Source organism: Oncorhynchus keta, chromosome 2 (genome assembly GCF_023373465.1).
Source record: "Oncorhynchus keta strain PuntledgeMale-10-30-2019 chromosome 2, Oket_V2, whole genome shotgun sequence".
In the NCBI taxonomy this organism is placed as follows: domain Eukaryota; kingdom Metazoa; phylum Chordata; class Actinopteri; order Salmoniformes; family Salmonidae; genus Oncorhynchus; species Oncorhynchus keta.
Window position 1 is genome coordinate 79973495 of NC_068422.1, and position 9764 is coordinate 79983258.

The window sequence follows — 9764 nt, forward strand, 5'->3', positions numbered from 1 at the left end:
ACCCTTAGTTTTTCTCCTATTCGCTCTCTCTCTGGTGAGTGAACAGCAGGCAGGGCTGGATGGGGCTGGGGGAGAATTGATGCTGAGTAGCACTAGTTTTAATAGGGCTGTCACAGTCATATTGTTTATGCCGTGTTCCAGATTAATCCATTCTTCTTTTATGACCCTCTGCAGCCACAGTAAATTGCGTCGGGCGGGCAGGCGATTGAGAGAGAGAGAGAGAGAGAGAGAGAGAGAGAGAGAGAGAGAGAGAGACAGAGAGAGAGAGAGAGAGAGAGAGACAGAGAGAGAGAGACAGAGAGAGAGACAGAGAGAGAGAGAGAGAGAGGCCGGTCCACCACTGAGTTGCGCCTCAGGGAACGGTGCCACACATGGGCAGAAAATAAATCACTTCCCAAGATTTAACACCAGCCTGAGCAATACCTGGGCCCTTTGTAAATAAAGCTCTAGATGTTTTTACACTCCCTTTCTCTCGCTTTCTTTCTATGCCTCTAGGGCTGCTATTGAATCTCAAAAGGAAAGCGAGAGAAAGGGAGAGAGAGAAGAAGGGAAGGAGGGAGAGGATGTCTGTGTTGGAGCTGGTGCTGGATCTGTGTGGTGTTGAGTCCCGGGGTGCTTGTGGGTGTTCAGCCTGAGATCTGTCAGACTGGCTGAACACAGGGTTACTGTATTGGAGCGGAGCAGAGCACAGGCAGGATCAGGGGTAGCATGAGCAGCAGGAGGGTGGCACACGGTACCCCACCTTGCCCAACCCTGCCTGCCTCCTATCCAGCCTGGATCCTTGAGCATGGGAACCTCCAGGCTGGGAGAGGGGCAAGAGGAGAGAGAGACAGGGGTTTAAAGAAAGAGAGGGAGAGATAGAAGGAGGGTGAGAGAGGTAAGAGAGAGAGGAGAGAGAGAGAGATAGGCAGGGATAGAGGGAATAGAGAGTGAGGGAAGAGGGGGGAAAGAGAGCATGGAGAGGAATGAGAGGGGGAAAAGAGAGCATGGAGAGGAATGAGAGGGGGGAAAGAGAGCATGGAGAGGAAGGAGAGGGGGAAAGAGAGCATGGAGAGGAATGAGAGGGGGAAAGAGAGCATGGAGAGGAATGAGAGGGGGAAAAGAGAGCATGGAGAGGAATGAGAGGGGGGGAAAGAAAGCATGGAGAGGAATGAGAGGGGGAAAGAGAGCATGGAGAGGAATGAGAGGGGGAAAGAGAGCATGGAGAGGAATGAGAGGGGGAAAGAGAGCATGGAGAGGAATGAGAGGGGGAAAGAGAGCATGGAGAGGAATGAGAGGGGAAAGAGAGCATGGAGAGGAATGAGAGGGGGGAAAGAGAGCATGGAGAGGAATGAGAGGGGGGGAAAGAGAGCATGGAGAGGAATGAGAGGGGGGAAAGAGAGCATGGAGAGGAATGAGAGGGGGGGAAAGAGAGCATGGAGAGGAATGGGAGGGGGAGAGAGAGGGGCCGGAACAACTTGTTCATCCTGCCTCCCGCAGCTGGCAGCATGAGACAGCCAAAGGGAATAGAGAATGTGCCGTTCTCTATCAGGCCTTCATGACTTATACATTATGCGCTATGTGAAAATGCTTCCTGTGTACTGTGCATCACGTTTTTTCTCTCTCTTTTTTTCCTCCTCTCTTTTTCCCCTTTCCCTCCCTCTCAATCACTTTTGAAGAGCTCAAAGTTTGCTGTTCTATTCATTTACAAAGCATTCCCTGGATTTTAAATGTTAATCAATGGTAGACCCAGTTGGTGATGCTGAGTCTGGTTGCCTCTAATTCCCTTTCTAGACAGACAGACAGACAGACAGACAGACAGACAGACAGACAGACAGACAGACAGACAGACAGACAGACAGACAGACAGACAGACAGACAGACAGACAGACAGACAGACAGACAGACAGACAGACAGACAGACAGACAGACAGACAGACAGACAGACAGACAGACAGACAGACAGACAGACAGACAGACAGACAGACAGACAGACAGACAGACAGACAGACAGACAGACAGACAGACAGACAGACAGACAGACAGACAGACAGACAGACAGACAGACAGACAGACAGACAGACAGACAGACAGACAGACAGACAGACAGACAGACAGACAGACAGACAGACAGACAGACACGGCTATCCTCCTTCTCTGGATCAGATCTCCAGTGAAAAGTCTACTGTCAAAAACACTAGACCACTTTTCTGAAATCAGTATTAGACAAATAACAGTATATATTTCTCCTGTAAGGTCCTTCAGCCTCAGAAAGTGTATTACCGATGCCTCTTTATATTGCTACCTGGTCTGAGATCAGTATTATCCGAGAAACAATATATTCTCCTTGCTGTAAGGGCCTTCAGTCTCATCTTCAATTGCTCTTTATTTTTTACGGTGATAACTTCTATCCTCCTCTACATAAATCCAACTGTGCACAGCACCCTCCTCCTAATTCACTCTTAACTCCATCGTTTAACCCATCCATTATTCATTTCTTAAACAATGCTAGAGGGCACAAATCAGGGCTACCCTCCCTGCTGCCCTCGCCCGTATATCTAGACTGGTACAGCTAGGGCTTAATAAATTATTAAACAGATGCCAGGATGCTCTCCTCTTCCTGTCTGGTATAGTATATAAACCATTCTTACATTCTCTAGCTAGCAGGGATAATACTCTCTCTCTCTCTCGCTCTCTCTCTGCCTTTCTCTCTTTTTATCTCCCTCTATCTCCCTTTCCCTTTCTCTCTTTCCCTTTCTCTCTTTCTGTCTCCCTCTATCTCCCTTTCCCTTTCTCTCTCTGCCTTTCTCTCTTTCTATCTCCCTCTATCTCCCTTTCCCTTTCTCTCTCTGCCTTTCTCTCTTTCTATCTCCCTCTATCCCCCTTTCCCTATCTCTCTTTCCCTTTCTCTGTCTCTCTCCCTTTCTCTCTTTCCCTTTCTCTGTCTCTCTCCCTTTCTCTCTTTCCCTTTCTCTGTCTCTCTCCCTTTCTCTCTCTCTCTCTCTCTCTCTCTCTCCCTCTCCCTCTCTCTCTCTCTCTTTCTGTCTCCCTCTATCTCCCTTTCCCTTTCTCTCTCTGCCTTTCTCTCTTTCTATCTCCCTCTATCCCCCTTTCCCTATCTCTCTTTCCCTTTCTCTGTCTCTCTCCCTTTCTCTCTTTCCCTTTCTCTGTCTCTCTCCCTTTCTCTCTCTCTCTCTCTTTCTCTCCCTCTCTCTCTCTCTCTCTCTCCCTCTCCCTCTCTCTCTTTCCCTTTCATTCCTTCTTTCTTTCTTACTTTCTTTCTCTCTCTCTTTTTCTTTTCAGACCCACAGTAGAGTATCCCATGGAGAGGAGAGTGTCTCTCTCTCTCCTTCTTTTCAGACCCACAGTAGAGTATCCCATGGAGAGGAGAGTGTCTCTCTCTCCTTCTTTTCAGACCCACAGTAGAGTATCCCATGGAGAGGAGAGTGTCTCTCTCTCCTTCTTTTCAGACCCACAGTAGAGTATCCCATGGAGAGGAGAGTGTCTCTCTCTCCTTCTTTTCAGACCCACAGTAGAGTATCCCATGGAGAGGAGAGTGTCTCTCTCTCCTTCTTTTCAGACCCACAGTAGAGTATCCCATGGAGAGGAGAGTGTCTCTCTCTCTGTTGTAATGTGAACAGACAGTGGAGTGGAGGAACAGACCCAAACACATGTGGCTGACTGTGTCTGCTCTCCTCTGACTCTCTCCCCCTGAAAGAGCAGCGCTGTAGCCATTAAAGTTTGAGCAGGCCGGGGACAGAGGAGGACAGGGAAAGCAGGGCAAGCCCTAGACATGATGTGCTTCATATGCTTCCTACGTGTCCCGGAAAGCATGGCACAGGAGGACAAGTCGTGAAGAGGAGGAGTGTGGAGCGTGTTTGCGTTCAAGCATAGTGGCAATGTTTCTGTTTCTCTCCAGACCTGGGACAAAGGGTTAGAATAATTCACCTCCATTAATTCTCTCTCTCTCTCTCTCTTGCTCTGTTTTTTTTCTTCTCTTACCTCATTTGTTGTGTTGCAGAGAGGGCACACATGCAAAGGGGAGGAATTGCCAGATACTACATTGTAAAGTACTTACCTTATGTAATGAGTAGCTTTTAAAGCTCACACTTCAGGGATTTCAGGTCAATTTACGCAGTACACCAGGTGGTGGATTTTGTTATGGCAAATGAGCAGAACATTCCCATCCCATCCCTCTATGCCCCTCAGTACTTGTTCTTGTCAAAATCTGTGATTCAAAAATGAAGTGGAGTTAGTACTTGCTGGAAGGAAGAGAAGTCAGTCATTTCTTATTTAAGCTCAACTCTCATAATACAATCTGATCTTTGTAAAACTAAGTTGCAGCAGTTGGGAGCAGGTATATGGCAAGAAGAATGATAGCCTCAGGGCTGTGAGCTCCCTCCCTGTGAAGCCAAGGCCCAGCGAGACTTCTCCTGCCTATCATCCCTATAGCATGGCAGCAGCGTTTCCCTCTGCAGCCCCGTCTGAAGTTACCCTTGGTTCTACATGTGTAGTGGTAATTATGAATGAGGCACTAAGATCTGTACAAAACCATCAAACATTTTACAGCTTGCTGCTATTGTAATAAAGATCAATAGACACGATATCAGTCATCATTTTGAAAGGGAGAGGTGGTGCTTTACAGTCTCGCTGCTCTCTCTCTCTCTCTCTCTCTCTCTCTCTCTCTCTCTCTCTCTCCACACAGAGTTAGGGTAGCACATCCCTTTTAATTGCCGTTTGTATGGCTGTGATGTGAGCTGGGTGAAAGACACTCATCCTCTAAGAGAGAGGAAAAGACAAAGAGAAGTCCGTATCCCTGAGTATCTGTGAGCGTATATACAGTATGAGTGACCGATAGAAGTCAGTATCCCTGAGTATCTGTGAGTGTACATACAGTATGAGTAACCTATAGAAGTCAGTATCCCTGAGTATCTGTGAGAGTACATACAGTATGAGTAACCTATAGAAGTCAGTATCCCTGAGTATCTGTGAGAGTACATACAGTATGAGTAACCTATAGAAGTCAGTATCCCTGAGTATCTGTGAGTGTACATACAGTATGAGTAACCTATAGAAGTCAGTATCCCTGAGTATCTGTGAGTGTACATACAGTATGAGTAACCTATAGAGTCCGTATCACTGAGTATCTGTGAGTGTATATACAGTCCGTATCACTGAGTATCTGTGAGTGTACATACAGTATGAGTAACCTAGTGTATATACAGTAGGAGTCCGTATCACTGAGTATCTGTGAGTGTATATATAGTATGAGTAACCTATAGGAGTCCGTATCACTGAGTATCTGTGAGTGTATATATAGTATGAGTAACCTATAGAAGTCAGTATCACTGAGTATCTGTGAGTGTACATACAGTATGAGTAACCTATAGGAGTCCGTATCACTGAGTATCTGTGAGTGTACATACAGAATGAGTAACCTATAGAAGTCAGTATCCCTGAGTATCTGTGAGAGTACATACAGAATGAGTAACCTATAGAAGTCCGTATCCCTGAGTATCTGTGAGCGTATATACAGTATGAGTAACCTATAGAAGTCAGTATCCCTGAGTATCTGTGAGCGTATATACAGTATGAGTGACCGATAGAAGTCAGTATCCCTGAGTATCTGTGAGTGTACATACAGTATGAGTGACCGATAGAAGTCAGTATCCCTGAGTATCTGTGAGTGTACATACAGTATGAGTAACCTATAGAAGTCAGTATCCCTGAGTATCTGTGAGAGTACATACAGTATGAGTAACCTATAGAAGTCAGTATCCCTGAGTATCTGTGAGAGTACATACAGTATGAGTAACCTATAGAAGTCCGTATCCCTGAGTATCTGTGAGTGTACATACAGTATGAGTAACCTATAGAAGTCCGTATCACTGAGTATCTGTGAGTGTACATACAGTATGAGTAACCTATAGGAGTCCGTATCACTGAGTATCTGTGAGTGTACATACAGTATGAGTAACCTATAGGAGTCCGTATCACTGAGTATCTGTGAGTGTATATATAGTATGAGTAACCTATAGAAGTCAGTATCACTGAGTATCTGTGAGTGTATATACAGAATGAGTAACCTATAGAAGTCCGTATCACTGAGTATCTATGAGTGTATATACAGTATGAGTAACCTATAGAAGTCCATATCACTGAGTATCTGTGAGTGTACATACAGAATGAGTAACCTATAGAAGTCCGTATCACTGAGTATCTGTGAGTGTACATACAGTATGAGTAACCTATAGGAGTCCGTATCACTGAGTATCTGTGAGTGTACATACAGTATGAGTAACCTATAGGAGTCCGTATCACTGAGTATCTGTGAGTGTATATATAGTATGAGTAACCTATAGAAGTCAGTATCACTGAGTATCTGTGAGTGTATATACAGTATGAGTAACCTATAGAAGTCCGTATCACTGAGTATCTGTGACTGTACATACAGTATGAGTAACCTATAGAAGTCCATATCACTGAGTATCTGTGAGTGTACATACAGAATGAGTAACCTATAGAAGTCAGTATCCCTGAGTATCTGTGAGAGTACATACAGAATGAGTAACCTATAGAAGTCCGTATCCCTGAGTATCTGTGAGCGTATATACAGTATGAGTAACCTATAGAAGTCAGTATCCCTGAGTATCTGTGAGCGTATATACAGTATGAGTGACCGATAGAAGTCAGTATCCCTGAGTATCTGTGAGTGTACATACAGTATGAGTGACCGATAGAAGTCAGTATCCCTGAGTATCTGTGAGAGTACATACAGAATGAGTAACCTATAGAAGTCCGTATCCCTGAGTATCTGTGAGAGTACATACAGTATGAGTAACCTATAGAAGTCCGTATCCCTGAGTATCTGTGAGCGTATATACAGTATGAGTGACCGATAGAAGTCAGTATCCCTGAGTATCTGTGAGTGTACATACAGTATGAGTGACCGATAGAAGTCAGTATCCCTGAGTATCTGTGAGAGTACATACAGTATGAGTAACCTATAGAAGTCAGTATCCCTGAGTATCTGTGAGAGTACATACAGTATGAGTAACCTATAGAAGTCAGTATCCCTGAGTATCTGTGAGTGTACATACATTATGAGTAACCTATAGAAGTCCGTATCACTGAGTATCTGTGAGTGTATATATAGTATGAGTAACCTATAGAAGTCAGTATCACTGAGTATCTGTGAGAGTACATACAGTATGAGTAACCTATAGAAGTCCGTATCCCTGAGTATCTGTGAGTGTACATACAGTATGAGTAACCTATAGAAGTCCGTATCACTGAGTATCTGTGAGTGTACATACAGTATGAGTAACCTATAGGAGTCCGTATCACTGAGTATCTGTGAGTGTACATACAGTATGAGTAACCTATAGGAGTCCGTATCACTGAGTATCTGTGAGTGTATATATAGTATGATCACTGTAACCTATGAGTAACCAGTATCACTGAGTATCTGTGAGTGTATATACAGAATGAGTAACCTATAGAAGTCCGTATCACTGAGTATCTATGAGTGTATATACAGTATGAGTAACCTATAGAAGTCCATATCACTGAGTATCTGTGAGTGTACATACAGAATGAGTAACCTATAGAAGTCCGTATCACTGAGTATCTGTGAGTGTACATACAGTATGAGTAACCTATAGGAGTCCGTATCACTGAGTATCTGTGAGTGTACATACAGTATGAGTAACCTATAGGAGTCCGTATCACTGAGTATCTGTGAGTGTATATATAGTATGAGTAACCTATAGAAGTCAGTATCACTGAGTATCTGTGAGTGTATATACAGTATGAGTAACCTATAGAAGTCCGTATCACTGAGTATCTGTGACTGTACATACAGTATGAGTAACCTATAGAAGTCCATATCACTGAGTATCTGTGAGTGTACATACAGAATGAGTAACCTATAGAAGTCAGTATCCCTGAGTATCTGTGAGAGTACATACAGAATGAGTAACCTATAGAAGTCCGTATCCCTGAGTATCTGTGAGCGTATATACAGTATGAGTAACCTATAGAAGTCAGTATCCCTGAGTATCTGTGAGCGTATATACAGTATGAGTGACCGATAGAAGTCAGTATCCCTGAGTATCTGTGAGTGTACATACAGTATGAGTGACCGATAGAAGTCAGTATCCCTGAGTATCTGTGAGAGTACATACAGAATGAGTAACCTATAGAAGTCCGTATCCCTGAGTATCTGTGAGAGTACATACAGTATGAGTAACCTATAGAAGTCCGTATCCCTGAGTATCTGTGAGCGTATATACAGTATGAGTGACCGATAGAAGTCAGTATCCCTGAGTATCTGTGAGTGTACATACAGTATGAGTGACCGATAGAAGTCAGTATCCCTGAGTATCTGTGAGAGTACATACAGTATGAGTAACCTATAGAAGTCAGTATCCCTGAGTATCTGTGAGAGTACATACAGTATGAGTAACCTATAGAAGTCAGTATCCCTGAGTATCTGTGAGTGTACATACATTATGAGTAACCTATAGAAGTCCGTATCACTGAGTATCTGTGAGTGTATATATAGTATGAGTAACCTATAGAAGTCAGTATCACTGAGTATCTGTGAGAGTACATACAGTATGAGTAACCTATAGAAGTCCGTATCCCTGAGTATCTGTGAGTGTACATACAGTATGAGTAACCTATAGAAGTCCGTATCACTGAGTATCTGTGAGTGTACATACAGTATGAGTAACCTATAGGAGTCCGTATCACTGAGTATCTGTGAGTGTACATACAGTATGAGTAACCTATAGGAGTCCGTATCACTGAGTATCTGTGAGTGTATATATAGTATGAGTAACCTATAGAAGTCAGTATCACTGAGTATCTGTGAGTGTATATACAGAATGAGTAACCTATAGAAGTCAGTATCCCTGAGTATCTGTGAGCGTACATACAGTATGAGTAACCTATAGAAGTCAGTATCCCTGAGTATCTGTGAGTGTACATACAGTATGAGTAACCTATAGAAGTCAGTATCCCTGAGTATCTGTGAGTGTACATACAGTATGAGTAACCTATAGATGTCAGTATCCCTGAGTATCTGTGAGTGTACATACAGTATGAGTAACCTATAGAATTCCGTATCCCTGAGTATCTGTGAGTGTACATACAGTATGAGTAACCTATAGAAGTCATTATCCCTGAGTATCTGTGAGTGTACATACAGTATGAGTAACCTATAGAAGTCTGTATCCCTGTTCAGCGTGTGTGTGGCTGGATGCAGGGTTGAGGTTGGAGTACTGGGACTAGGTCAGGTTGACCAGGGGATGACATGTCAGTTAGTTAGGAGGAGAGAAGATCCAACAGCAGTCTGGCACACAAAAATACTGTTGAAGTTGTCTGTTATTGTTGGAGCATATTTTACATTGTGACACATAAGATAAAGGGAGTATGGTAACCAACCATATGCAAAGTAACCTGCTCTGTGAGAACTACATGGGGTCAGAAACCTAAGCATATGTGTGAACTTCAGCCCTATGATACATTACCACTATCTAACGTTCACCTCTAAACATAATATGAGTGTAATATGACCCAGGAAGTGTCTTTAGGACATTAATCAAATGCTGACAACCTGTTAATGTAACTGCAGCATAGAGGCCACACAGATAAGGACAAATCAATCAGGGTTTGGAAGGACACTAGGCCTAAATCAGAACTACAACCCCTTCAGTATTGGAGAGCATCATCCTACTATGTAAATAAGGTCTTGTTGTATCAGCGTATTACAATGAAAG